We start from the raw sequence: 27294 nt of genomic DNA on the forward strand, positions 1-27294 counted from the left end.
CTAGACAGCATATTAAAAAGCAGAGACATTAGTTTACCAACAAAGGTCTGTCTAGTCAAAGCCATGGTTTTTCCAGTAGTCATGTATGTGTGTGAGAGTTGGACTATAAAGAAAGCTGAGCACCAAAGAATTGATGCTTTTGAACTGTGGTGTTGGAGAAGACTCTTGAGAGTCCCTTGGACTGCAAGGAGATCCAACCAGTCCATCCTAAAGGAGATCAGTCCTGAATATTCATTGGAAGGACTGATGTTGAAGCTGAAACTCCAATACTTTGGCCACCTGAAGCGAAGAACCGACTCATTGGAAAAGACCCTGATGCTGGGAAAGATTGAAGATGGGAGGAGAACGGGATGACAAAGGATGAGATGGTTGGATGGCACCACCGACTCGATGGACATGAGTTTGTGTAGGCTCTGGGAGTTGGTGATGGACAGGGAAGCCTGGCGTGCTGCAGTCAATTGAGTCACAAAAGAGTCAGACATGACTGAGTGACTGAACTGAACTGAACTATGGTAATTAAAATACTAGGATATCATCCTTTGGATAAATAAATAGATCCATGGGACAGGATTCCTAAAGCCAAAACCACTAACATATACAAAGGAATCTGGAATATGACAGAGGTGACTCTACAAATCAGGGGAAAAAGGATGACTATTTAATAAATGGCCCTGTAACTGTTTGCTAATAATATTTTCAAAGGGAAAATGAGATTTATATCTCATAGGCTGCACAAAAGTAAACTTCAGACATGTTAAGGGAAAGCTGTATACATTTAGACTATGGAAACTATATATAACCTCCTAGAAGGGCACAAAATGAAAATCATCATGAAAAAATGATACATTGAATTATATAATTTTAAAACACTTGTCCATGACAAATGACATTAATAACAAAGTAAAAAGGCAAACACAGATTTAGAGAAAATATTAGCAACCTACATTTCCAACCAAAGATAATTATCCAAATTATAGAATAAGTTCCTAAAAATGAGCAAGCAAGAAGAGAAATCACCAAACAGCAAAAAGGCATAGAATATGAAGAAGCAATTAATAGAAGAAGGCATTCAATAGTCAATAACTCTGACAATACCAACAATACCAGTTGTGAGAATGGAGAAATGAAAAACTTTCATCCATGCCAGGGGAAGTATAAAATGATCTAACCACGGCAGAAAGCAATTTGGCAAAACCTGGTAAAGTTAATCCATGCATAACCTATGATCAACAATTTCACCTTCATATGTTTAGAAGTTCCTGAGAGATACATGGGCCCAAAGAAATACAAAAAAAGAATGTTCTTTTCAGCATTCCAGGTAATAGCTAAAAAGTGGAAACAAGCTATCTGACCTTCAGGAGTAAAATGGGAAAATAAAATGGGAATTATTTGTACAATACAACCTTGTACAGCGGTCAACCTGAGTGAACTAAATCTGTACCATCTATACCATTAAACCTAAAATACATCATGATAAGCTAAAAAGATCCCAAGTAAATATTTATATGTGATACCATTTATATAAAATTTTACATAAATGACATACTGGTGCGTAGTATTTACCAATACTACACTAAAGATACCAAAATCTCCCTGGTTATGATTCACTTCTCTAAGGTGGAGAGAGAGGTATCTCCCAACCCAGGTGTTCTAACACTACAGTGTCTAAGAGGTTCTTGAATTTACACATCATTAAAGTGGAGAAGGAAATGGCAATCCACTCCAGTATTCTTGCCTGGAGAATCCCAAGAACAGAGGAGCTTGGCGGGCTATAGTCCATGGGGTCACAAGAGTCGGACACGACTGAGCAGCTAAACCACCACCACCACCAAAGGTAACAAGAATGACTAGGCCACTGATGAGAATTTAGCACTGTTATGGGTTTATGCACAGAGAGGTCCTAAAGGATATCTGGAGGGTTCTGATACCAACGGCGAGTTCCTCTCCCCTCAGGAACTGATGATAATAACCCTCTCCCAATGGGGCCAAGAGATTGGTTCTGGCTCTGCTTCATGTTGTCTTCTGCAGGTCCTGGGTGGTTCTCCTTGACCCAGCCTGGTCTGTGCTGGGAAATCTCTCTCCTGCTTCAGATGGACTCATTCCTGTGTTTCCTCTGGCACTCACCAGAAACACAGACCTGACACTCTGAGTTTCACCTGCTGATTTCTGTAGAAAGTTCTATAGCCCACCTCTGCCTCTTTGATCCATGCCCAGCCCCTGTACCTGTGCCTTTTCATGAGGTGGGCTTAACTTTCCTCTAGGGGCTACAATGTAGGACATAGGGCCTTTAAACCTCGTTTGGCTTGGAGTCACAGAACAATATTCCTTTCTGAGTTCCTCCATTAAACACACACACACACATTCATGTATACATAAACACATGCTTACATACACATACACAGACACATTTATATACACTATGCACACAAGTGCCCAAACTCATACACACAAAGAAACACACACACGTATACACCACTCTTTTTTCTCTAACAGAAGTCAGGTTGCTTCATTAGTCAAAATCCAACATTATGTAAATATTGTAGGGCAAATCTGATTTTAGAATGGAATGGGAAGGATAGAATTCGCCGTTCACGAACACATCAAATAGCAAAGGACAACTATGTGATACCATTGGAACCACTATAATACAATAGATTTCCTTCTCAGACAAGCTCAAATTCTGTCAGTTTTCTTCTTTCACTTTGGTAGCAGAGTTGATTCAATTATACTCTTCAGTTACCATTACAACATGCGAGGCCCCTCCCTAGCTTCATCTTACTTTGTTTTCTTCTTTGTGCCCAATTCCTCTCATCCCTCACAAGCATCCCCTGTGATGTGTTGGATATCTGTTCGATTGTTCTTATCCCATAGCTTCTTTACTAAGATGGGACAGCAAGACGATGCTCATCTCTGATTCCTTACACCGATTCATTTTTGTTAAGAAGCCATAAAATGGTAGGTTATATGGGAGTGGCCTCTGCTGGGGCACCCAGTGGCCGAATGACACACATGTGCACGGCTGTTTAATGTGATGGTGGGGCCAGATGTGTCTATCATGTTGCCTTCTTTATACACAGAAATTAGCTCTCAAGATGATACTCTTGTGAGGGGAAAACATTTAAATCAGGAAAATGCTAATTTGTTGGGAACAAGTTGAGAGTTTTTGTCTGTGAGCAGAGAGTGGGGCGACTAGCAGCTCCACGAAGCCTCCTTTCCCTGTGGAGTCTCTCTGGCTGAGACCCGCATGTGGGCTTCCTGGAACCTGGCCCGTAGGTGGCAGTCTCCCTTCATCATTGCCGGACCGCAACCCTCCGGAGGGCAGACAGCCATATCGGGCTCTTTTGCACTTTCCTTGGCGTTTCCTAAGATGCAACATTCCCACTACTCAGCTTCTCCTCCTCCCCACACGGAGGGCCGAGGGAGCGGAGCTGATGGCCAGAGAAACTGTCTGCACCCGGCCCAAGTCAGAAAACCCGGTCGTGCCCCGCTCTTGGCAGTTGTTTCAGAGTTGTCCTGAAGCCCTCTTACAGAACTGCTCTGTAAATGACAAAGAGTGCCTTTCACTCTCAATATTATAGAAAGTAAAGTCTTGCAAATTGTTGTATTTCTTTAATTGTCATATTTTAAAAAAGCAACCATGTTGATGCAAATCTTTATCCTCTCTGTTTTGTCTCACCCTCCAGCTCTCTGCCAACACACCCCCACAGATTTGGGGTCAATCTTTAAGAGTAGGTTGCAGCCAGACATTCTTCCCCCAGTATGCCCCAACCTTCACCCGGCCCCTCAGAGAGCCTGTTTGACAAGACAGAGAATAGTCACAAGCAGAGATATGGAGTGTGTACCTGCGTGACCGTGAAATCCTCTTGCCCCATCTCCTGTGCAGAAAATTCTAGATGGAGGATTCAGAAGAAAATGGAGAGATCAGGAAAAGGTACCACCCTCTCACCTTCCTTCCACTGCACTTACCCTGCACCCAAGAGTGGAGGCAGGTGAAGAACCACCCCAGCCCCAGGCCCTTTTGGGGAAGCCAGCCAGTGGGCTTCTAGTCAGTCAGCACTGTGCATCTTGGCCCCCACCATTTATGGAGCTGAAGGAAGTTTCAACCATTTGCAAGTGTCAAATTGCCTGAGGATTGTGTCCGCCTGGGATGCCAAGTGGAGTGATTCATTAGCATTTGTAAAATCTGCCTCAAATGAAACTATAGAACCCAATACTGGAGTGGGTTTTGTGTATTCCACTTGAATTAGCAAGTATAATACCTTTTTAATCTCATCAACACCTGTGTTCTGAAAGAAAGGGGCTTCCTTGTCTGTGCTGGAAGGAGGATCTCCCTGCTTGTAGGTGTTTCTCCTCCTCAGACTAGAGACCTGGTTAGATGCCCTGTCCCCTCTTCCTTTCCCAGAGGTGAGAGGAGGGCTCGGAGACTGCTGCTTAGGGTAAGAAGATAAAAGAAGTCCTGAGGGTTACAGTCGGCTTTCCTGAATCAGACAGAGGTAGCCGGTGGTTGGCCTATTTTAAAGGGGGGCAAATTCACGTTCCTCCAAAGGACTAGACCCTGGGGTAGGTGGGGTGGAAGGGCTGGTGGAGGGGGTGGAGGTGGAGGGGCTGGTGGAGATAAGGGTGGTGGAGATAAGGGTGGTGGACCACATTCATTTATGACTCAGGAGAGACAGATTGAAAACAATTTGCAAAGAAGCTGTGAAAGTGCTGTAAAGAAACAGAATTTCAGGTTAATTTCTATCTGAATCAGACCTTAGTGGATTATAATTCCACATTGCTTTATCATTCTTCATCTTCCACTGATCTTAGAGATGCCTCCCAATGTGGGAAATGAACGCATAAGATCTAAGAACATGCAATCTTTCCTCTCTTTAGACCCGTTTCCTTGAAAAGCTACCTCTGAATTCGGATTTTTCTTTCCTCATATGTCAAAGAACTGCTTAGTGGCACCACTAATCCTCAAAGTCTATGAAATAAAGCCTTGGTGGGGTATTTAAATTCTGCTTGAACCTAAGCACAACAGCCTTTCCCACTTCATCTCCCATCACTGATGTGTTATCAGACATATCCCAGTTCTCCTACTAATTCCAGGAGTGTTGCCACACCTCCATTGTCTCTGTCCATCCCTCAGCCTGGATGCCCTCTCAACCTACTCTGCGTAATGGGATCCTACTTATTCCTCAAGGCCTGCCTCAAATCTGACTTCCTTCATGAAGCCGGGTCCATCTGGAGTAAGTTAACCAGCCCCACCCTGTGCTCCCATGGGTGAACCTCCATCCCGTATATGCACACAGCCTGGTGGGTCAGCAGGCTACGCATGTGTCTGCCTTTCACAATCCTGAGCATCCTATGAGAGTCGTCCATGTCTCACTGTATCTCCTCTAATAGCCAGCCAAACATTGCCCAGTGAGTAAAGCTTGACAACGGCTGGTAGAATTTGCAGTCCAACCACGTTAGCTTATAAAAATAAACATAAATGTCAGGCCTAATTCTCCCCAATTCAATGTAAGAGACCCCATGGATTCACTTTTAACAGAGGAAAATTAGTAATTTAAAACTAGAAATGAATTAGTTAATGAAGAGAAAGGTAAAGAATGCTCAACCTCTCTGGAATTCAAAGACTTGTTTGTGAAAATAAGGAAATGCCAAATTTGGCAAATCAAATAGGCAAATATAGAAGAAATTACAATGGTCATTGTTGCCAGAGTTGCAGTGAGACATACACTGTCAGGGCTGCTGGCAATGCAATAGGTACAGTCTCTCTCAATGTAATTTTATGAAATTTCTCAAGAACCTGACAAAACTTAGTTCCCTTTGATCCAGCAACTCCAACAAGAATGTTTTGTAAGGTTAAAAAACTGTGATGTGCATGAAGAATTATGTTTATTAAATTATTTCATTGTAGCCAGCACAGTATATACACTGAGAAGTTGATAATAACCTAAGTATCTAATAATATGTAAATAGGGCTACCCTGGTGGCTCAGTGGTAAAGAATCTGCTTTCAGTGCAGGAGATGGGGGTTTGATCCCTGGGTTGGGAAGACCCCCTGGAGAAGGAAATGGCAACACACTCCTGTATTTTTGCCTGGAAAATTCCATGGACAGTGGAGCCTAGTGGGCTACACAGTCTATGGGGTCACAAAAGAGTCAGACATGACTTAGTAACTAAACAACAACAACAATATGTAAATGGTTCAATAAATATTGGATCTGTGTACCAATATGCTGTGCATTAAGATAATTTTTTAAAAATATTTTCTATCATGGGAAATTCATATAATGGAATGTTAACTGAAAAAATAGGACACAAAACTGAATACGCATTAAGATCTCAAATCTGATGTTGTATGTATATATATGTACATATATATGTTCCTACATATGTGTATATAACCTGTGCTATCTAATACAACAGGCTCTAGCCACACATACCCACTGAGCACTTGAAATGTGACTAGTCCAAAGTGAAGTGTGCTGTGTGAAATACATATGAGGTCTCAAAGACTTAGTAAGAAAAAATAATGTAAACTACTATGTTAATAATTTTTATATTGATTATATATTGAATGATGATATTTTAGACATACTGGGTGAGATAAATTGAATTATTAAAATAAATCTCACTTGTTTCTTTTTACTTTTTAAAATATGGCTTCTAGAAAATGTAAAATTACATATATGACTCACATTCTATTTCTATTGGACAATGCTGTGTTTGGCAATTACATTTTTTAAAAAAAATGAAGAAAATTGCTAACTGAGATTATCCCTGGGTTTTAGAATTATAGGTGATTTTAGTTTTGTTCTTTAAACTCTTCTGTTACTATTTTGTCAGTGAGCATATATTTCTAGTATTTCACTTCTCTTGGGGAACTTTCTCCAACCTACCAAACTGGTGTTAGATGCAGGCATGACTCTATACTTGTTCTCTGCAGCACTTACTAGAGTTTGAAATTGTATGCTGTCTGATCATTTGATTCACATCAGCCTGCTCAGCAGACCATAGAGTCCACAAGTCTGGGCCCCATGACTGTTTTGCTCATCTTTGCATTCTCAGCTCTTAACTCAATGCATAGCATTTAGTAAGTATTTAATAAACACTGGTTGGATGAATGATGAATGAGTGAATGATTAAAGAGGAAAATGTTAAGCAACCATACCTCAATAAATTTTTTAAAATAAGAAAAAATATTAGTATGCAAAAGCAGAAAAGTCCAAGTCATTACAATTGCAAAATCAAAATAAATCATCATATAAGAGAAGAATTTGCAAACTTCAGTAAAGGGATGGCCAGATAGATTTTGGATCTGCTGCCAGGAGTGCAACTGGTCAAGGGCTCTGCCTGTTGCACTCTGTGTTCATCCACAGTTCTGAAGCTGCCATCCCAATGCTGCTCCCAGCCAATGACTAAGCAGGGCAGGGACACTAGGGCACACCCATTCTTGTGGGAAGTGGGACACTTCCCATGGGTGGTTTTGGCTCAAGGACTTCCATTGGCTTTGTCAGAACTTCATGCCTTTCCTCTCTTCTTCTCATGGGTCAGACCTTCATCACCATCTGGGGGCTTTCCCTGTTGCCTCTGGCTCCCTCCTCATATTCTCCAGTAAGTCACTTGCATGTCTGATTTCATCTTGTGGGTTTGTTTCTCAGAGGATTCAAATGACACATTTGCTTCCAAAATTTAAAAAGTGTACTATTTACCTTTTTTTTTTTGCACAGCAAAGGAAACCAAAAACAAGATGAAAAGACAACCCTCAGAATGGAAGAAAATATTTGCAAGCGAAGCAACTGACAACAGATTAATCTCCAAAATATACAAGCAGCTCATGCAGCGCTATCAAAGAAACTAACAACAGAATCAAACACTGGGTAGAAGACCTAAACAGACATTTCTCCAAAGAAGACATACAGATGGCCACAAGCACATGAAAAGATTCTCAACATTATTCATTGTTAGAGAAAAGCAAATCAAAACTACAGTGAGGTATCACCTCGCGTTGGCCAGAATGGCCATCAAAAAAATCTACAAAAAATAAATGCTGGAGAGGATGTGGAGAAAAGAGAACCCTTGTGCACTGTTGGTGGGAATGTATATTGATACAAACAGTATAGAGTATTTTAAAAAACTAAAAATAAAGCTACCTTTTGACCCAGCAATCCCATTCCTGGGCATATACACTATGAAAACCATAATTCAAAAGGACATATTACCCCCATATTCATTGCAGCCCTATTTACAATAGCCAGGACATGGAAGCAACCTAAATGTCACTGACAGATAAATGCATAAAAAAGATGTGGTACATATATACAATAGAATGTTACTCAGCCATAAAAAGGAATGAAATTGGGTCATTTGTAGAGATGTGGATGGACCTAGAATCTGTCATACAGAGTGAAGTCAGAAACAGAAAAACATACATTGTGTATTAAGGCATATATGGAATCTAGAAAAATAATACTGATGAACCTATTTCCAGGTGCAGACGTAGAGAATGAACTTGTGGATGTGTGGGATGGGGAAGGAAAGGGGATGAACTGAGAATAGCATGGACACATACACACTAGCATGTGTAAAATAGCTAGTGAAAGCTGCTGTATAGCACAGGGAGCTCAACTTGGTGCTCTGTGATGACCTAGGGCAGTGGGAGGGAGGCTTAAGAGGGAGGGGATATATGTATACATATAGCTGATTCATGTTGCTGTTCAGCAGAAACTAACACAACATTGTAAATCAATTATGTATGTGTGTGTGTGCTCAGTTACTCAGTAGTGTCAGACTCTTTGAGACCGCATAGACTGTAGTCCACCAGGCTCCTCTGTTCATGGGATTTTCCAGACAAGAATACTGGAGTGGATTGCCACTTCCTTCTCCAGGGAATCTTCCCCACCCAGGGATCAAATCCACATCTCTTGTTTTCTGTATTGGCAGGCAGATTCTTTACCACTGTGCCACCTGGGAAGAACTTGGCATCGTACAAAGCAATTATACTCCAATTTAAAAGAAAAAAATCATTATAATCTATAAATGGTATTTTATGATAGATTTTAAAGTGATTAAATTATAAATATATATACTATTTACATTTTCATTGGGCAATACATATACACAGTACAAAATTCAAAAAGGACAAAATGTAAAAGGTGGGCATATATGAAAAGGAAGGGGTTTTTTTTTTTTTGCATCCTTTTCCTACAGCCACCTGTTTATCTTCCAAAATTCCTATTTTTTCCCTAGAAGTTAATCTCTGTTCTGTTCTTCCACATAATTGTTGAAAACAACACACCCAAAATGGTGACACTTATGCTAAGCCACATGTCACCAAACTGAGACACCAAATTACTTACAGTCTCAGCCTTTCCTAGAAACAGAATCTTAGACCAGACAACCAGGAATTACTCGACCAGTACTAGTTAGGCAATCTACCTGAGAGACCCCTGCCATTACCTAAAGGAAAGTGACCTGCAATAACGAATCTAATTTTTTCTAGTATAACTTCCTTGTTCCCACTCTGTTTTGCCTACAAAATCTTACATTTTGTACAGCTCCTCAGAGCTCCTTTCTATCTGCTAGATTAGATGCTGCCTGATTCATCAATCACTGAATAAAGACAATAGGACCTTTAAATTTTGCTCAGATGAATTTTGTTTTTTTTAACACTATATATACTATTCTTACATTACTTTCGTGGCATAAGAATGTGTCTTGACTAGTATTCCATGACTTTATATATTACATCTTACTCTTGTTATGGCGCCACAGTACTCCCCTGTATTTCCACACTGATGAACATCTAAGTATTTACAATCTTTTGTTATGACTATTGTACTGTTGTACATTTACAGTCTTTTCATTTATGTACATCCATACATAAATTCCTACAGATAAATTCCTGGAAATGGACTTACAGGATCAAGGTTAAAGATATGCTCAATTTTACTGTTGAATTGTTCTTCATAGAGGTTAGACCAATTTATAACCCCATCAGCATGACTTTATGCCCTTGCCAACACAATGTGTTAACTATCTTTTCATCTTTACCAGTCTGACAGGTTAAAAATGTCTTTGCATTTCGCTTATTATATAAATGAAGCAAAAAAATCTTTTCGTACTTTTAAGAACCATTTTATTCCTTTTCTGTGAACTCTCTGTTCACATCCTTTGCTCAGGATTCTATTGCTCTTTTAAAATCGCTCTTTTAAAGTTCTTTAGGAAATTTACACTTTGGTTGAGATATCAATATGCTAGATTTTTCCCAATTAGAATTTGACTTGTCTTTACTTTCCTTTGTGCTGAATTTCTTTTTTGTCAGAAGGAATTTTTTAGATTTAAAATTAGTTGAATTTATCACTCTTCTTTTTAATAGTTTCTACACTTTAAATCACATTTAGAAAGGCCTTCTTCATTCGGAGATTTTTTTAAATAATTGTTAATTTTTTTCTGAACATCATCTTTAAAAAAAATTCTCCCATTCATGATTTCTTATTCTTTCCTTCTCTTTTTCCTTTCTCCCTTCCTGTTAAACGTTTTACTCTTTCATTCCTTTATAATTAATTGTGGTATAAGGTACAAGGGATTCGTGGAAGAGACTGCTAATGTTAACCCAATCCATTTCCTCTTCCTCTTGAGTACACAACCAGTCTACCTTTGTTTCTTCCCTTGAGTTTAGTTCAGTTCAGTTCAGTCGCTCAGTCGTGTCCGACTCTTTGCGACCTCATGGACTGCAGCACGCCAGGCCTCCCTGTCCATCACCACCTCCCGGAGTTTACTCAAACTCATGTCCATTGAGTCCTTGATGACATCCAACCATCTCATCCTCTGTCGTCCCCTTCTCCTCCTGCCTTCAATCTTTCCCAGCATCAGGGTCTTTTCAAATGAGTCAGTTCTTCGCATCAGGTGGCCTTTGGAGTTTCAGTTTCAGTCCTTCCAATGAATATTCAGGACTGATTTCCTTTAGGATGAACTGGTTGGATCCCCTTGCACTCCAAGGGACTCTCAAGAGTCTTCTCCAACGCTACAGTTCAAAAGCATCAATTCTTCAGTGCTCAGCTTTCTTTATAGTCCAACTCTCACATCCATACATGACTACTGGGAAAACCATACCCTTGACTAGACGGACCTTTGTTTGCAAAGTAATGTCTCTGCTTTTTAATATGCTGTCTAGATTGGTCATAACTTTTCTTCCAAGGAGTAAGTGTCTTTTAATTTCATGCCTGCAGTCACCATCTGCAGTGATTTTGGAGCCCCCCAAAATAAAGTCTGCCACTGTTTTCACTGTTTCCCCATCTATTTCCCATGAAGTGATGGGACCAGATGCCATGATCTTAGTTTTCTGAATGTTGAGTTTTAAGCCAACTTTTTCACTCTCCTCTTTCACTTTCATCAAGAGGCTCTTTAGTTCTTCGCTTTCTGCCATAAGGGTGGTGTCATCTGCATATCTGAGGTTATTGATATTTCTCCCGGCAATCTTGATTCTAGCTTGTGCTTCCTCCAGCCCAGTGTTTCTCATGATGTGCTCTGCATATAAGGTAAATAAGCAGGGTGACAATATACAGCCTTGACGTACTCCTTACCCTATTTGGAACCAGTCTGTTGTTCCATGTCCAGTTCTAACTGTTGCTTCCTGAACTGCACACAGATTTCTCAAGAGGGAGGTCAGGGGGTCTGGTATTCCCATCTCTTTCAGAATTTTTCAGTTTGTGGTGATCCACACAGTCAAAGGCTTTGGCATATGCATGGTCATATGACTGAGTTTTCCAACAAAATGTGAAGGAATCATGCAACCCTCCTATGCTCTTTCTCTGTCTTCTTTACCATGGGAAGGCTTTGACAATGAAGAGGGTTACGTGGCCCAGATTCTGGGAGGCTTCTAGGAGCTAACAATTCCTGGCTGACAGCCAGAAAGGAAATGAGGTCCTCAACCCTACAACCAAAAGGAACTAAACTGTCAACAGTCTGAATAAACTGGAAACAAATTCTTACCCAGTCCATCCTCTAGAAGGGAATACAGCCTCACCGACTTCTGAATTCCAGTCCCACTAGACCCTAAGCTGAGAACCCTGTCGCGCTGTGCCTGGGCTTCTGACCTACTGAACTCTGAGCTCATAAGTAGGTGTTAATTTAAGCCATTAACTTGGTGGTAATTTGTTTTGTAGCAGTATAAAATGAATACATCCCTTATATCTTTTTTCCCTCAGATTTTTCTTCTGTTTACTAATTATTTTCTTCAAATAAACTATATAATCAGCTTATCTAATTCTAAAATAACATTCTGATAGCAATTTTTATTGTCGTTGTTTTACATTTATAGATTAACTTGGGGAGAATTGACATCTTTACAATGTTGAATATTCCTATCCAAGAACATAATATGCTTTTCCTTTTTCAAAGGGGTTCATTTGCATTTGAAAGTTTTCTCTTCTTAGTCTTTGTACAATTTCCTTTTAAAGTTATTCTGAACAGTTTTATTTTTTTGTTCCTCTTATACATGAGGTCTTTTTTTTCTATCACATTTTAACTGACTATTGTTTCTACATAATGAAATTATTAATTTCCTAATGTTAACTCCATGCCAAACTTTCTAAATAAATTTTATTACTATTTATAATAGATTTTGAGTTGAATCTCTTGGATTCTTCAGGTAAACAATGCTATCTTCAAAAGAATGGTAATTTTACTTCCTACTTACAAGTTTTTGGACTTCCTTTGTGGCTCAGCTGGCAAAAGAATCCGCCTGCAATGCAGGAGACCTGGGTATGACCCATGGGTTGGGAAGATCCCCTGGAGATGGGAAAGGCTACCTACTCCAATATTCTGGCCTGGAGAATTCCATGGGATTGCAAACAGTCTGACATGACTGAGCGACTTTCACTTCACTTTCCAAGTTTTATAGCTCTGTTTTTTTTCTTTAATTATGTTGGCTAGTGTGTCCAACACATTGTGAAATAATAATGGCAACATACATATTGTTATCAATTTCTTTTATTCTGGATTTTTATATCTTATTCACAGGTAAGATTCAGTCAGTCATTTCAGTCTCTCAGTCACGTCTGACTCTTTGTGACCCCATGGACTGCAGCACACCAGGCCTCCCTGTCCATCCCAACTCCCGGAGTTTACTCAAATTCATGTCCATTGAGTCAGTGATGCCATCCAACCATCTCATCCTCTGTCATCCCCTTCTCCTCCTGCCTTCAATCTTTCCCAGCATCAGGGTCTTTTCATATGAGTCAGTTCTTTGCATCAGGTGGCCAAAGTATTGGAGTTTCAGCTTCAGCATCAGTCCTTCCGATGAATGTTCAGGACTGATTTCCTTTAGGATGAACTGGTTGGATCTCCTTGCAGTCCAAGGGATTCTCAAGAGTCTTCTCTAACACCACAGTTCAAAAGCATCAATTCTTTGGTGCTCAGCTTTCTTTATAGTCCAGCTCTCACATCCATACATGACTACTAGGAAAACTATAGCCTTGACTACATGGAACTTTGTTCGCAAAGTAATGTCTCTGCTTTTCAATATGCTGTCTAGGTTGGTCATAACCTTCCTTCCAAGGAGTAAGTGTCTTTTAATTTCATGGCTGCAGTCACCACCTGCAATGATTTTGGAGCCCCCAAAAATAAAGTCTGCCACTGTTTCCACTGTTTCCTCATCTATTTGCCATGAAGTGATGGGACCAAACGCCATTAGATTTCTGAATGCTGAATTTTAAGCCAACTTTTTCACTCTCCTCTTTCACTTTCATCAAGAGGCTCTTTAGTTCTTCTTCACTTTCTGCCATAAGGGTGGTGTCATCTACATATCTAAGGTTATTGATATTTCTCCTGGCAATCTTGATTCCAGCTTGTGCTTCCTCCAGCCCAGCTTTTCTCATGATGTACTCTGCACAGAAGTTAAATAAGCAGGGTGACTATATACACCCTTGATGTACTCCTTTCCCTATTTGGAACCAGTCTGTTGTTCCATGTCCAGTTCTAACTGTTGCTTCCTGACCTGCACACAGATTTCTCAGGAGGCACGTCAGGTGGTCTGGTATTCCCATCTCTTTCAGAATTTTCCACAGTTTGTGGTGATCCACACAGTTAAAGGCTTTGGCATAGTCAAACTCTCTTGCTTTTTCGATGATCCAGCGATGTTGGCAATTTGGTATCTGGTTCCTCTGCCTTTTCTAAATCCAGCTTGAACATTAGGAAGTTCACAGTTCACATACTGTTGAAGCCTGGCTTTGGAGGATTTTGAGCATTACTTTACTAGCGTGTGAGATGAGTGCAATTGTGCAGTAGTTTGAGCATTCTTTGGCATTGCCAGATGCAGGTGAGATTAGGCTATGATTTTATTTACTTTTGGTGCTATTTTTGGGGGGTTTTGACATCAATCTTACACTTACAAAAGAATTTCACCTTTGATTCTTTTCCTTCATTCTGAAACAGTTTAAATAGCATTGAGGTTACTGGTTTCTTAAAAAGTTCATAAAATTTGCCCGAGAGACTGTATAAGCTCATTGCTCTTTGAGTATTAGGTTCTTAAAAACATTTTCTAATTCCTTCATGTTAATTTGGTCTGTTATTATTTTTCTTTCTGTTCTGACAATTTTGGCAATTTTTATTTTCTAAGAAAAAATCCACTTAGCCATTTATTTGCATATTTAAGCAAAGCAGCCATTTGTGTTTCAATTTCATTTTGTATATTTGTGTTTTTGCCCCTTTTCTTGATTAGATTACCTAACATCTATATATATTTTATTATTTCCCCCCTAAAGAACCAGATCTTGGGTTGATTTATTTCTTAGTATTGTCATCTTTCTGTTTTCTAATGTAGTAAGTTAAGCTTTTATCTTTAGTATTCTTTCCATCTGCTTGCCTTGGTTTTGTTGTTCTTTTACTAACTTTCAGAACTCGATTCTTAATTTATTTTTATTCTTTCTTGCTTAATGATATAAATATTTAGGACTTTGAATTTCTTTCTGAGTACTATTTAGCTATATACCATAAGTTCTAATATGTCACATATGTGTTACCATTACTTTGTAGATTTTCTATGCTTTCTAATTTCCTCTTTAATCAAAGAGGAAATGGAGAGTTTAAATTCTCCAAATGATAAGGTTTTTAGATTTGTTATTATTTAAAAATCAATTTCCAGTTTTATTGAAATATTGGCAGAGAATCAGGCAGATGTTATGCTGCCCCTGTAACCTAGTACCAGAAAATATACAGTGTAATCTTGGCCTTATTCCATTGGCCAACCAGTCACTACAATTGGTCAACAAAACACTAAAGCCCAGATGCAAGGGGAGGGAATATTCACCCTACCTCTCAATGGAAGAAGTATCAAAGAATTTGCAGAGTTGTTTTAAATCCACTACATTTTCACTGGTCATCACTGGGCCTATCTCTTACCTCTGTCTCTCATTCTCATTTTCTCTGTCTCATACACAACACAAGCAATCACACCCATATTCACAGACTTACATATAATTGCTTGTTAACACTAGCTATCAGTATCAGAAACAAAATTGTAGTGCTAGTTGTTGTGGTACTTTGTAAGTAATGACAGCTAAATTGAAAAAAAGTGAAATATATCGGTTATTAACTAATAGCAAATATAAGATTATTCCATTTCCCCAAATATCCACAAATCATAAGGACAAAATTTTTGAATAAAGTCATACAACATAAAGCCCAGAGTCATTAGGAGAATGTAACTTGCCTCCTGTTTAATTTTCCATGTGCTGGTGGGCTCCCTAGTTTCACCTATATTGGCTTTTTCCTTAAATCTCCCACGGTTTCTTTCTTCCTTGACATAACGATTATGTATCTTTTGCTAACATTTGCTCTGCAAGGATGCAGTGTTTCCTCTCTCCCTGGTCCTACAACTGTTACCTTTGCTGTACCCACACTAACCTCTCACCCATTACTATTGCTTTGTTTCCCCTACACGACACTTCATTTAGAATGCCAGGACCCATGCGCCGGTAGCCATTTCATCCAAGTCTGGAAGGGGTGGGAGGAGCCAGAATCTACAGTATGCTGCCATTTGACATGACAATGAGGTGGCAGTCAAGGAGGAGGGTCTGGCAGAATCGCCCAAACACAAGTATATTCAATCAACTGGTGATGACCCCATTTGGAGCATTTGGTTGAGGGTCCAAGAGGCAGTGGTGTCAAGAGAATGTGTGAAGGTGCATAATATGCATGTCCCATCCATCTGGTAGCTCCCAAATCTATGTCTCCTTTGATATCTCTCCTCATCCTCAGACCTACGACTCCAAAATGCCCAAATCCTAATTATTTTACCCCTCCTACCAAAACATGCTTCTGAACCATGTACCTTAACCCAGTGATGGGTGTCACTATCCATTTATAAGTAAGCCACGAACATGAAGTTATCATGAATTCTCTTTTATCACTCCTAAATTATCAAATCATCAAATACTCCATATTTTACCTCCTTAATAGCTCTCAAAGTAATATAGTTGTTCCATCCCATTTGTCATCATCCAGGCATAGCATTTAAAATGACATCTGACACCTAGTAAATATTGCCATCTCTCAGCTGTATCACTGAAACAGATTTCTAACTGCTCTCTCTGCCTATGTACTTGCTCTCTCTGAGTCACTCACCATTTTGATCTATTTTTCTATAGTTGAGATGTTCTGTTTGAATTATTATAGTTTTAATATAAGGCTTCATATTTGGTAGTGTTCAAAAATTTTTTTTCTTCTTCAGTATAGTTTTTGCTATTCTTGGCTTTCTGCCTTTCCATATAAATTTTAAAATTAGCTTGATCATTTTCACCAAAATCTGGGCATTTGACTGGACTTGTATTTCATTCTCTCACAGATAATCCCCTGAAATCCTGGCTGCCTTGATGTTTCTCCATGCTGTCAGACAACAGTGTTTATAAGTATAGATTTTATGGTTGTTTTTGACAGGAGGATAGTCTGGTATCTGCCACTCCCTGGAGCCAGAAGCAAAAACACTTTGCAAATCTTTCCAATTTTCTATGAAAAAAGAAATTCCTTAGAAGAAGTTTATATGATAAACTTTGACTCTGCCAGTAGTTAATATAAAGTTAAAATATTACTTTTTGAAGCTTGATCCATTTGACCACAATTGAGAAAAGACATATGCCAATTGGGCTATGCAACAACAACGACAAAGTGTTGGTTCCTATAACTGAACTTTTCAGGAAGAAGGTTGTTATAAACAAGATTTCGAATGAAGCTTATCAGGATCAAATTTTACCTCCATCTCTCTGCTCATTTCTTGTTGAATGTTGAAGCCATTCTGAAACGGGCTCATGTCCATCAGATAACTGTCAGCAACTCCCAGAACTACACACTTCCAGGTCCACACCCAGCAGAAAGTGGGTCTTTGTCCCAGAGTATTGGGAAAATTGCATTGGCTCTAACTGGATCGCTGCTCATTCCTAAACAAATCACATTGCCTAAGGAAACCTGGTGCAGTGACTAGCTTAGGCCCAGGTCAGGTTTTTGATTCCTGGGTCAGGGGTCAATTTAGCTCCTCCAGAGACCCAGAGGTTGAGAACAGGGTTAGTGGTAGTTTCCGAGTAGGAATTTAGGTTGTGGTTAGCAGGAGAAAAGTGAACAAATGCTTGACAACTAAAAGGACAAATATCCACCTGCCATTCCGGTCTCTAAATGCACATCATCTGAAGGTACCTGAAAGAACAGAGTCTTTCTGCCCTGGTCCTCCAAGGCTATTTCCATGATCCTGCTTCTTGGATTATGATCCTACTCTCTTCACACTGCCACCTGCTCTGCACCCAACCTCTCCACAAACACACTGGCATGTCCCTCCTCATTTGTTCTCTTCTTCCTATCATTCTGAAGTCTTAGCAAGAGTTGAGATAGGAGTAGGAGGAGGATGAGATGGTTTCTATTTCTTCATTGTCACCATTTTCTGTTTCTCTCCTTACTTCCTCAACAGGACAAGAATCAGATGATCAGACTGGGCTTCATCATTCTACCATTTACTGCTATGATTCTGAAAAAGTCACTTCACTACTCTCTCAATTTCCACAACTGCAGACGGAGCTAATGATATCCACTTCACCTCTTTCCAGGCAATAGCTCTAAAAAGAGTAGTATAAATGAGGGAGAGTAAGAGGGTGATAGGTCTGAAGACTAAATCCTTTTAAATGAATGTTGAGATTGCGGGTGATGCTTCTGCTAGCGAAATCTTAAAATGTGTTGTTTTTTTTTTTTCATCAAGCATTTCAGTGATTGTGAAGGCTAAATGAAATATTTTGAAAATGTTTATAGACTCTGAAGCTCTTAAGAGATGTTGAATTGTATTATGGGCCTCATACAGACGATTATAAAGCTCTTATTCCACCCCAAGTATTGTTTGTGTGTGTCACTTGTCAAGAGTTTCCACCCAGGGAACAAAAGCACAAAAGTTGCACTGAAGTCCTCTGGCCTAATCCTCTTAAGAGTCATTGAAGCCTCTTTGAATTGATCCAAAGGGAGTCAAGTACCTTTTTAAGACAGAAGGTTCTTTTAGATTTCCTTACTGTTTCTGGTTCTGACAAGCCCACTCAAGTGTTCACTGCTACACACCACTGTTGTCATGCATCACTTGGAGCCAGAGATTTTGTCCAAGGTCACAATGCCAGGAAATGGCTGAACAGAGATCTTTCTAGAATCCACCGTCCTTCCACATGGCCAACAAACACAGCAGAGTCACAAAGGGCACTGTCAAGTACAAGGCTTCAGAGGCTTTTGAAAAACAGATTTTGACTGCACTCTGCCAGAGGAATGGGACAGTGTCTGAACAAGGGCTGTGTGTGCAGGAATGAGTGGACCAGGAATCAGGAAGATCAGCTCTTAGCCTGGCAGGGGTGCCTAACCCAGGATTGAAGGCATAAGACCAAATGTTTTAATGATCATTGCATTTGCAGAGCCTAGCTGAGCAGCTGGCTTCAGGGATGCTCTGTTGAGCTGATGGTCCAGGTAGAAAGGAACAGAAAGACTTTAAGAGGTGGTCTGGAGAGGAGACAGCTAAAATTTGTGACTGGTTGAACATGAAGGATAAACAGTAACCAAGTAAACTCTGATTCGGGTCTGGGGAACTAGCAGACACAGGGACAATTGAGTGAGATGAGTAAGAGTTCAGTGAGTGGCTTTAGTTTGAAGTGGTGGTAGGTCAGCTATGGAAACTCTATCAGAGACTTACAATATGTAGTGGTTTCTTAATAAAAAATTTATATGAAATTCTATAGGTTTTGACTATAAATGTTAAGCCAATAGAATGTCTTACAGAAACTTTTCCTTTCTGTGGAGCACAGCCCATTAGACAGACCACCTCCCAATGTTTTCCTTACTAATGAAACTCTACTTTTGACTGAAGCATTAGTGAGCCTGATTCAATATTTTCATATTCCAATTTCCCTTGCCAGATGACTATGGAACTAAACCTAGCCAATGAGACATAAGTAGAAGGTCTTGGACAGGCCCCAGCCAACTGGTATGTACATTTTGCTCTTGGACTTTTCCTTTTTTCCCCGCTTCCAATATGGACCTGATGGCTGGAGCTCCAGCAGCCATCTGATGACCACAAGGATGGAAACCACATGCTAAAGATGGCAGATGGAAGGAAGCTGAGTTCCTCGTGGCACTGTGAAGCCATCATACCAAGCCCTGGATGCCACTGTGTAACTTCTATTTAACATTAGAAAGAAAGCCTCTAATTTGTTATGTCTTTGTTTTTCAAGTCTCTATCTGTCAAGGCCAAATGCAATTGCTTTAAAATTGCATTTGTCATCAAAATTATGAAAGATCTTTGCTTTTCTTTCAGAATGAATTTTAGTGTTTTACAAAAGTAATAAGGCTTTAGTCCTTGATTCAAAATAATGTTTCAACCTTATAAGCATGACCATCATTTACAATATCTGAAAGGCACTTTTGGGAGACTGGTGAAAACAGTTACAAGCATAGCCCATGGCCTACTTGTACCTTTTTTTCAAAAAGATTGAGAGAATAGCATGTTTCAAATGCTACACAAGTCAAGAGTCTAACCCTTGCTCATGACCACTACTCTGCACTTAAAACAACCCACTACTTTTAATCCCAAATAGCCTAATAAATACCAAGAACATCCTGGTTTTTATAGTGGTGGAATCTGTGAAAACAGATCTGCTGTGAGCAATCTCGTCCAGGGAGATCACAGTTGCTGAGACGAAGGAGGGAGACGCCAGACACCCACAGCCACATCAGCCTCTCTCTTAGTTATGGTAACTGAACAGGATGCTTTTGTTTGATTGAAAGCACATGTCAGACAATGGCTGCTTCGACTCTGCCCCTCTACCTCAGGCCCAGCTCCAGCCAGCTGCTGACCACCTGACTGGCCAAGCCTAATGCCACTCTCAAGGAGAGAGTCTTTGTTTAATCCAGCCCACTTTGTACAGGGGTTCCTTCCAGGTCCAGGGTGGGGCAAGGGTTTTTGGTTTGGGAATATCTCCTGTGGTTGGGTAGGGGCTGTAGTGGTTCTTAGAGCAAGGGGCATGGGGTAGGAGAGGGCGTCCAGATATGAGGAACAAACAGCAGAGGTGTGCACACCACAGATGCAAAATGCAAAGTCACCCTTCAGGAAAGTTCCTCAGTCAGAATCCCATCTGGTTTCATGCCTGAAGCTGTGGGCTTCATTTCCACAGTGTTCTCAAGCCTAAGAGCTTCATTTTGTCAATCACCTTCATGGATATAGAGTTAATTACTCAGCACCTGAATAGTAGTTCTGTTTGAAAGACAAATTTCTCCAAATTTGTTCAGCTGATCTATTAGGTAACCCAGAAACCTCTAAAAAGAAAAAGAAGAGAGAAAAATCTCAACCTTAATTCTGTAGATCCAAAAGAAAAAAAAAGATACCCCAGTAAAGCCAGACTCACAGAGCTTCCAGCTCATTTGACTTGCTTAGAAGAGACTCCCTCCCAAGGGGTGAGCCTTTTCTGGAGCTTTCTCAGAATTTCTCCCCTACCCTGAAGTCTTTGCTACTACTTCAATGTCCTCAGGTGGGAGATGGAAATAAAACACACTCAAAAACCTTGGCAAAGCAACATTCTGGTCTCCATGCCTATTCAGAGGAGGGGCAGAGTCTAGAGATGGATTCTAAACTAGAGAAGAGCTTCTACCCCTGCCCAAGACAATGGAAAGCATTGATGAAGGAAGGCCCAGGCAGCAACCCCAGCTCCTCAAGCAGAGCGAACTTACACTCACAGAGCATGTAGAGTTTGCGTCACATGCAGTCTCTCATTTCCCAGATCACTGGAGGCATCCCCTAGCGCCAATTCCACACGGGGCAGGAACCCTCCATCAGAAGGTCAGGCTGCTGCACATTTGATGGGCAGGAACTCACCACTTCATAAGGCCTCCTGCCCCCATTCTTACATCTAAACTCTGCACCCCTCCAGTTTTCATTCACTAACCTAGTTCCAACCCTGCAGCTCTCCATGTAGATTATGCACTTCCACATAATTTAATTTATGTGACATTTAATTATGTGACAATCACTATCATGTCACTCAAGTGAGTATTCTCCTTTACAGGCCATTATAAAAAGTGTTAGTTGCTCAGTCATGTCCGACTCTTTGCAACCCCATGGACTGTAGCCCACTAGTCTCCTCTGTGTATAGAATTCTCCAGGCAAGAATACTGGAGTGGATTGCAATTTCCTTCTCCAGGGGATCTTCGCAACCCAGGAATGGAAGCCAGGTCTCCTGCATTGCAGGTGGATTCTTTACCATCTGATCCTCCAAGGAAGCCCCTTATAGGCCACAGGACCCCTGACATAGACCTTGATTTCTTCCCCACTTACCCTGCCTCCAGCTTGTCAATGACCCTCTTGAAGAGCATTGTTATGGAGGCCTGTGTTCATTTGACTGTGCATGCAAGCTCAAGGTGAGTCCTCCTAGGCCCTACACCTCTGTCAATAGAGTCCATGGTTGTACTAATGTCTTTGTCAGCCCCAGTCACACTGAGCCTCTGGTCAACTAAAACTCATAAATCTTCTTCAGTCCAAACATGTGCCTTTCACTTTTTAAGAGTGGGACTGATGTCAATCAATATGAATGCTCCTCCTGATGCAATTTTTGTTAAATCTGAGGAGAGTTCTGTCCATTTACCTTAGAGGTTCCATCCTGATGTTCCAACTAGTCTCAAGATCTAGAAAACTGATTTGTCATTCGTCATTAGCTACACTTTTCAACTTTGTGGCAATCACAAGCTTGTGGCCCTGCTTTGTATTTCTTTGTGTCATCCATTGCTACATTCCAACGGAAGCTGACTGTCTCTACCAAGGGGTGAGCAGAGGTGATAGAATCTATCTTACATGGGGTTTGCTCAAGGTCAGGCAATAGACCTATGCCCTGTGGAACTGGCACTGGAACTCTGGTCTCCTGAAGCCTGGGGTGGAGATTTTCCCAGAGGGCCATGGGGCAGCTGCGTGGGATGCTTTTCTCCCCCAGGTCCTGCTACACCTGCTTCGTGCTCATCAGGCACTCTGCAGGTAGAATCTCCATGTGGCTTTCAGGGTGACAAACTGTGTTTATTATCTTGTGTTGGCTGAAAAGGAAGGCCAGAGCTACTGACAAAGTTGCTCTCCATTTGCATTCACTTCTAGACTTCTCTGACCAAACCCATCTAGACCTGCCTCCTCCATGGACCTGCCTATACCACCCAGCTTTCCACCCTGGCATGGACAGCTCTGACCTAGGCACTAAGAGACTGGGATCTTAACGCTCATTCGATCTGTTTAATTCTTTGACTTTGAGACAAGCCATTTCACTTTCCTGAGCCTCAGTTTTCTCATTTAATTCAGGGTAAATTTGAGCCTCAAAGGAGAGAATGAATATAAAAAAATTTTTTTAACTGTCCAATGCTTTGAAAAGTATATTGTTATTATCAAACGAGTACAGAACTCCAAAATGAGTCAGAACCACTTAAAATTCCTTTTTTAAAGCAGTTCATTGTATCCTAACCTATTTATTCATTTCTTTCTCTTTTTTTTTCCCTCTTAAATTCCCCGTAAAAACTGAATATTAAGAATGCATGCAGGGAGAGCACTGAATACAAATTAACTATGTAATGTTCTTTAGTCACTTTGGCAGGAAAACGATACACCTATTAAAATACGCCAGGCAGAGCTGCCACGTACTCTGCTGATAACCCCAGCAGAGAATGACCTTGGCACCGTTACAAGGGCAATATTTTCAAATGGATAAACTATTCTTGAACAAAGTGTCCAGTGTACTAGGAATAAACAGGCTTTTCATCAACAAAGCTGTGTGTTTTCTGCTTCCAACCACCTTTCCCAGAGACAGTGTCAGAGGGTGGGGAGGACCAGGAAGCGGCATCTCCAAGCCACCTGCCCAGTCTTGCTCATCTCACCTCGAGAATCCTGTGACTGAAAGGGCCTTCAAACTTCCCTCCTCTCTTTTGAAGTTGTCATGATGACTTGTCTGCACTTTTACACAAGTAGAACCTGGTGCTGTCCACTGCTCTGCTGGTCAGACCTCCATGAGTGCCTGGCAGGAGAGCAGGTAGGGGAATCGGCCCTCCCTCCCGTATCAAGTGGGGCCCCGGAGTCTCACGAGCAAAGGCTGTGCTGGGGACTCACGTCCGATGTCACCAAGTGCGTCTGCGAGGCCAACTTCATGAGAAGGAGACAAGTCTCCCAGGCAGTTCAAAACAGGGTACCCAAGAGTCTTTGAAGATAAGATCCTTGTGACAAAATTCACAAGGAGAGCAAGAAAGGACTCTCATTCACCAGAAACAAAGCACGCATGTACCATATGTAAAACAGACAGCCAGTGGGAATTCGCTGGGTGACTCAGGGAATTCAAACCAAGACTCGGTAACAACCTAGTGGGGTAGGATGGGGAGGGAGGTGGGAGGTTCAAGAGGAGGGGACACAGGTACACCTATGGGTGAGTCATGTTGATGTTTGGCAGAAACCAACACAATATTGTAGAGCAACTATCTTTCAATTAGAAATAAATTTAATTATTAAAAAAAAACTCAACTGGTGAGACTTGCTTCCTCTCCTGGGCCCAACGAGGCTGGCCCATTTAGCTATTCATTCTTTCATTCATTTTAGATATTTTTTTTGAGCACCTACTGTGCACCTAACATTGTTCTATGTTCTGGGGACACAGAATAAAGAAGATGGTCTGCTCTCCTTACATTCTGGTAAGAATACGCAAACAAAAAAATAAGTCTATGTCTAGTCTGCCAGAGGGTGGAAAGTGCTAAGAGGCACAGGGAGTACAGGGATGGGTGGGCATAAGTTTATATCAGGGAAGGCCAAGCTGTGAACGTGAATTTGACTGCAGGTTTAGAGGAAGTGCGAGAGTGGGCTGTGACTCTCTTGGCGAGTGTATCCCAGGCAAGAATATGCTTCAAACAGCAAAGAAGATAGTGTTACAGGAGGGGAGCCAGCCAAGGAGAGAGTCAGAAGAGATGAAGTCAAAGACGTGATGGGAGCCAGTCCATGTGGGGCCTGAGAGCCATTTCAAGGACTTTGGTTTTAATTCTGAGTGACCTGGGAGCAGGGCGAGACTGGAAAAGTAAGATAATATGATTTCTGGGTCTAAAGATCATCCTAAATGTTCTATTGAGAACAGCATGAAGACAGGCAGAATGTGAGCAGGAAGAGAATTAGGAGGATATTGCAAGAGTGTCAGCAAGAGAAGACAGCGGTGGCTGGAACCCAGACAGCACCTATGCAAGGGTGAGATGAGGCTTGGGATGTTTTTAAGGTAAGATCTGTAGGAACTGATAATAATGGGATGTGGGAAATAAGGATTAGTCCATTGTTCTGACTTAAGCACCTGGGAGGACAGAGTTAACATTTTATCAAGAACGAGAAGATGATGGGTGAAACACGACTAAAGGCATCAGGAGTCTGGTGTGGGACATGGTGAGTTGGATGTGTGCATGCATGTGAAGTCACTTCAGTCATGCTTGATTCTTTGTGACCCTATGGACCATATCCCCTCCAGGCTCCTCTGTCCTTGGGATTCTCCAGGCAAGGATAATGGAGTGGGTTGCCATGCCCTCCTCCAGGGGATCTTCCTGATCCAGAGATCGAACCTGTGTCTCTCATGTCTCCTGCATTGACAGGCAGGTTCTTTGCCACTAGCACCACCTAGGAAGCCCCATGGAGATGTCTAGTGGATGTCAAGTGGAGACACCTTGTAGGCAGTTGGATAAGCAAGCCTTGGGTCTAAGCTAGAGATATAAATGTGGGGATCATTATTGTAGAGAAGGAAAGGGACAGTCCATGTTGAAGCTCAAATGCCTCAGCCTGAAGGTTCACACTCCCACACCAAGAACTAGTCATCTGGGCTTATTTCCATGCACAGATATTGAGAAATGTCAGTTAGTTGTGTCTCCAGAAAGAATAAACAGCCAGTTTCTGCCAAAATGGCCTTAGCAAGTTCATTTTAGGGGATGGTGGGAGCAAAAGACTGATTGAAGGGATGTTAAGAGAAAGAAGGAAGTAGAGAAATGGGGTGGTAGCTAAAGTGGGATTTGGAATCAAGAGAGGTTGTGTGTTTTGTATCCAGCCTGTATGTAGGATGGAATGGAAATTTATCCAAAAGAGGAAAAAGTGTGATGATGCAAAAGAGAGAGGGGACCACCTGGAGGGATATTCCTGAGCAGGTGAGAGAGAAAGGGTTCTAACTAAGTGCTTCTTAAATTTCATTGTGCTGAAGAATCACTTGGAGAGACAGTTTCCAGGCTCTACCCCACAAATTCTGATTCAGCAGGTCTGGAGTGGGCTAGAGAATTTGTACTTCTGATCACCTCCCAGGTGATGTTGATGCTGCCAGTCAGGAACAAGGACCACACTTTGAGTACTGCTGATGGAAGCCTGGGAAATTCATCTCAGAGCCAACAGGGAAGGCAGAGCAGATATGCACTGGTGAGAACGGGTGGGTGGGTGCAGTGGTGGGAACATGGAACTTGTCAGTTTATTTTCTATAATCCCACTGAACTAGGAAGCAAGGTCATCAGCTGAGTGTGAGCATGCGGGGGAGAAGACTGAGGGTTTGAGAAGGGAGGAGAAAATGGGAAATCATTGTCTTACAGAGTGGGAGAATAATGGTGTAGGGAAATGGAATAGAAGCACCAGGCCAGCACCAAGGTCCCACCTGAAGTTCAACCACAGCCAGTGGCATGCTCAGCCTTGCTGGTGCAGACACAGTGGACAGAGGTAGATTCAGCCAGGCCTCTGGTCTTGCCAAGAAGGTACAATGAAGGAAGAGGTGGAAGGGGGTTGATTATGTATTTGTGGCCAGTGTGATAATGAGAAACCACATAATCCAAGTGGGTAAGGAGGGCAGTGAGGACTTGTGGGTGACAATGGAGGTGGTGGGGAATAGTGAAAGGGTGATAGATCCATTGACTGTGAATCTCAATGAGGTTGAAGAACCACTGGATAGAATAGAAGCCTGAACTGGAAGGAGAAAACTATGATGAGAGGGTGGAACATTTGAAACTGAGATTACGAAGGGAGTACAACTATTAGTAATGGCAAGGTCAAGGGCATGGCCAGGGGCATGAGTGGCCAAAATACCATAATGAATCAGTGGAAGAGGATAGAAATCCCCCAAATAAACCCACACACCTGTGATCAATTAAGCTATGACAAAGGAGGCAAGAATATACAGTGGAGAAAAAGTCTCTTCAATAAGTGGTGCTGAGAAAACTGAACAGAGTGTAAAAGAATGAAATTAGAACATTCTCTAACACCATATACAGAAATAAGCTCAAAATGGATCAAAGACCTAAATGTAAGGCCGGGCATTATAAAATTCTTAGAGGAAAACAGGCAGAAGACTCTTTGACATAAATTGCAGCAATATCTTTTTTGCTCCGCCTCCTAGAGTAATGAAAATAAAAGCAGAAATAAACAAACAGGATCTAATTAAACTTAAAAGCTTTTGCACAGCAAAGGAAACCATAAACAAAACAAAAAGACAACCCACAGAACAGGAGAAAATATTTGCAAATGAACTAAACAACAAGGGCTTAATCTCCAAAATATACAAACAGCTCATGAAGCTCAATATCGAAAAACAAAAACCCAACAAAAAATGGGAAGAAGATATAAATAGACATTTCTTCAAAGAAGACATACAGATGACCAAGAAGCATGTGAAAAGATGCTCAATATTGCTAATTATCAGAGAAATACAAATCAAAACTGCAATGAGGTATCCCCTCACACTGGTAAGAATGACCATCATTAAAGAGTCTACAAATAACAGATACTGGA

General features: G+C 41.1%; 1 protein-coding gene across 14 annotated transcripts in view; it reads right to left on the reverse strand.

Annotated features, from left to right (window-relative positions):
* The window catches only part of ARMC2 (armadillo repeat containing 2), a 246475-nt gene that overhangs the window by 182535 nt on the left and 36646 nt on the right, over nt 1-27294 (reverse strand). For 2 of the 14 annotated variants that reach the window (XM_081526737.1, XM_081526741.1), the window contains exon 4: nt 3843-3889. The exons of the other annotated variants lie outside the window; for them this stretch is intronic. The gene's annotated coding sequence lies outside the window, so the exon portion shown is untranslated. The remainder of the gene's footprint in view (nt 1-3842; nt 3890-27294) is intronic. 14 annotated transcript variants of the gene reach the window in all.

The sequence above is a fragment of the Giraffa tippelskirchi genome, chromosome 9, assembly GCF_054371585.1.
Source record: "Giraffa tippelskirchi isolate mGirTip1 chromosome 9, T2T-mGirTip1v1.2.pri, whole genome shotgun sequence".
NCBI classification, from domain to species: Eukaryota; Metazoa; Chordata; class Mammalia; order Artiodactyla; family Giraffidae; genus Giraffa; species Giraffa tippelskirchi.